At 41.1% G+C, this 3,698-nt stretch overlaps 1 pseudogene; it reads left to right on the top strand.

Moving 5' to 3' along the window:
* Nucleotides 1–903: 903 nt before the first annotated feature.
* LOC140396426 (small ribosomal subunit protein eS1-like) lies at nt 904–2,705 on the top strand (annotated as a pseudogene).
* Nucleotides 2,706–3,698: the final 993 nt, after the last annotated feature.

The raw sequence follows: 3,698 nt of genomic DNA, 5'->3' as shown, positions 1-3,698 counted from the left end.
AGAAGATGGCATGAGGCAAGGAAGAAAATGGTTTTGGGGAGGGAAGAGCTGATTAAGAAAGAGAAGTAAAGAATGAAAATTAGGCGGAGAAAGATAATGAAAGAAAGATGGAAAAGACCAGATAAAGGAAATGGAGAAAACATTGTAGAGAAAGGGCGATGCAAACAGAAAATTTCGAAAGGTACAATAAGGAATTGCTTAGAAACAAAGGAACCCGTAGTAGTAAGCACCTGCCAAAGGATCATTTATTGCAGGGTAAAAACTTTGCAATGCAGATTTCAATATTTATGCTGGCCCATGTAACAATGTGATACAAGAAAGAAAAGCAAGACAACAGACATGTTAATGTCTGAAATGTGTAACCCAATGTATTATTCACTTAATCTTACCTCTGTGCCTGATAATTCACTTCTTTTATATTGATTAATGCAGATCAGTGTAACCCAAATGCAGAGGATGTGATGGAACATCGAGTGAAAAGAAAAGCTCAGACTGAACAATCTAAAGAACGTTTGAAATTTTTCATGGGATGTGGGCATTACTGTCTGGGCCAGCATTTGCTACCCATCCCTAATTGCCCTTGAACTGAGTGTCTTGCTCATCCATTTCAGAGCACAGCTTAGAGTTAACCACATTGCTGTGGGCCAGGCCAGGTAAGGCAGATTTTGTTCCTGAAAGGGCATGAGTGAACCAATTGGGTTTTAACAATAATCAAGGATCGTTTCATGGTCACCGTTGTAATGTTCCTGTCGGACGGCCTAATTTATATTACAAGAACACTTGTAGCTAACGCTACTAATGTTTTATTAACATTAACTGTGGATCAACTATATACAAAACAACAGATGAATAACAGTATGATCATGCACAAACAACCTCTCTCTTCCCAGCACCTCGAGCGACATGGCGGTCAGTAAAACTAGAGACTGATCAAAGGAGGCAAGAAAAGGAGCCAAGAAGAAGATCGTGGACCTCTTCTCCAAGAAGGATTGGTACGATGTTAAGGCCCCAGCGATGTTGAAGATCAGGAACCTGGGAAAAACCTTGGTTACCAGGACCCAAGGAACTAAGATTGCCTCAGAAGGCATGAAAGACCATGTATCTGAGGTGTGTCTTGCTAATTTGCAGAATGATAAAGTGGTCTTCCACAAATTTAAGCTGATCGTGGAGGATGTTCAGGGCAAACACTGTCTGACCAACTTTCATGGCATGGACCTAACATGTGACAAAATGTGCTCTATGGTTAAAAAATGGCAGACCATGATCGAAGCCTATATTGATGTCAAAACCACAGATGGATACTTGCGGTGCCTATTTTGTTTAAGATTCACAAGAAGCCCACCAACCAGATTCGTAAATCCTCCTATGCGCAAAACCAGCAGGTCTGCATAATCCGCAAGAAGATGGTGGAGATCATTCTCGCGAAATGCAAACCAGCGATCTCAAGGAGAATGTCAACAAGTTGATCCCAGACAGAATTGGTAAGGACATTGAGAAAGCTTGCCAGTCCATTTACCCCACTCCTGGTACCATATAATGTTCTTGTCAGATGGCCTGATTTATAGTACAAGAACACTTGTAGCTAAAGCTTTTAACGATTTATTAACATTAACTGTGGGTCAACTATATACAAAAGAACAGCTGGATAACAGTATGATCATGCACAAGCAACCTCTCTCTTCGAGCTCTCCAGTCAGTCTGAGGTCACCTGACTTTAACATTCACTTATATACTAATGAGACTCCTGGTGGTCAGTCGTTGAATTACAACCGTGATATCACTACAACTGTTACCGAGACCAGCTTTATGTTCTAGGTTAAATTTCACCAGCTGTCCTGGCGGGATTTGAACCCTTGCCCCTCGAGCATTAGTCTAGCCTCTGGATTAAAAGTCTAGTGACACCACCACGGCACCAACTTCACCCCAACTGCACTGAACTGAATCCTGTGCCTGAAGTTGCAAAGCAGGATGGTTAATGCAACCAAGACAACGCCTTGCTAGAATTAGCAAGTTCTGCAAAGTGACTCAAACTGTAAGAGTGCTCGTTCCAAGGAAGATAAACACACTGTGCTTTGTTAAGGGATAATAAATCTACCTCCTTCGCCCAGCTTTGGAGATTGATAACAATGGGTAGGATATTCCACCCCGCATCCACCCACCCCCACCCCCCACCCCACTTCTCCACCCCACCACCACCCCTCATTCCCATTGGCTAGTGGTGGGATCTTCCATTCCAGCCAAAGTCATTTTGCATGGCTCGCCCATCCCGCCACCGAGAAAGCTGCAGTGGGATTGGAAAATTCAGCCGGCGGAAAGGGCTGGAAGATGGATCTGAGTGTTAGAGAAAATAAAATGGAGCCAAGTTGACTTTGGTACCTTGAGTGTGTCCTTCAAATGGGGCCTAACCGGGAGGAAGCATTGAGATTGTCAGTGATGTAATTATAAACCAATTAAATGGACTAAAAGCAGGCTTTACCTTATATGGCATTGGGTCAGAATAAAAGGTGACATTAGAAACAGCCCACAGAAATATCTTTACTACAGTGCTTAGAGAGATTTAGTCAGTCACTCTGTAATGACACACACAAAGCTTGTCGGTAGATTGACCACTGACCACTGACCACTGGACTCTGGCTCGCAGGGAAGGTAAGCAACCAGTGAGAATGCATTCTTGTTACTGGTTTAATAAAGGTATTTTACAATTAGTGGGACGAGTTGTATGTTATTAATACTGTTAGGAGATAGAGATAGTTAAGTAAATTGTATTTGTTCTTGTTGGTGAAAGGAATAAGATATAGCTTTTAAGTTTAAGCTTAATTTATATATCTGCAATTATGTGTTGAGGATGTGTTATGGTTTTACTTTAAAAGGTGCCTGCATTTTAATGACATTTTATGACTTGAGTCTAAACCTAGAGGACAATGTCAGAAGGCCTTTAAGAGTCAAGTGTCTCACTGTTGTGGGGTTACATAGAAAACAGAAGCAGGAGGAGCCATTTGGCTCTTCGAGCCCGCTCCGCAGTCACATCTCAGCAAGGTGAGATAAGGGCAGCAAGTTTCCTGCCATGAACCAGTTGGGTTTTCATGGCAACAACTTCATTGTCAGCCTTACTGATACCAGCTCTAAATTTCTGGAGCTTTTATACTGAATTTAAATTCTTAAACTGCCAAGGAGAGATTTGAACTCATGCCCTGGATTATTAGTCCAGAGCTCTGAATTACTTGTCTACCAAAATAATCAGTATGCTACGCATTTGGCATCGTCATTAAGGTTGTCAATGGGTTCATTTATTTAGCACTCACAAGATTGATACATATGCAAATTAAGGCATAATCATATTTGTATAATATCTTCATCATAAATTAAGTTCTATGATGAAGGAGAGATTTTTGCATGCATTTATCATCCTCAACCATGTCGATGGGGAATAAAATATTTTACTACCTGCCTTGAGTCAGATAACAATCCCCTTTTCAATGTCAGAACACGAAAACAGCTTCACAATTTACTTTTTAGCAACATCCTTGTGCAATTACTTCCCATCTGGCTTGATAAAGAGGCCATAGTGTTGCTGTTTTCTGTAATTTCCCTCAATTCAATGTTTACTGAGAATCTTTCCTCACAAGAAATAAGCTTTCACTGTTCTTTGTGCTACATTTTTCAGGTGCTTTGAAGGATATTTATTTTTCTTGTTGCAC

This window comes from Scyliorhinus torazame, chromosome 19 (assembly GCF_047496885.1).
Source record: "Scyliorhinus torazame isolate Kashiwa2021f chromosome 19, sScyTor2.1, whole genome shotgun sequence".
Lineage (NCBI taxonomy): Eukaryota > Metazoa > Chordata > Chondrichthyes > Carcharhiniformes > Scyliorhinidae > Scyliorhinus > Scyliorhinus torazame.
This window is presented reverse-complemented; position numbering and strand designations above follow the sequence as displayed.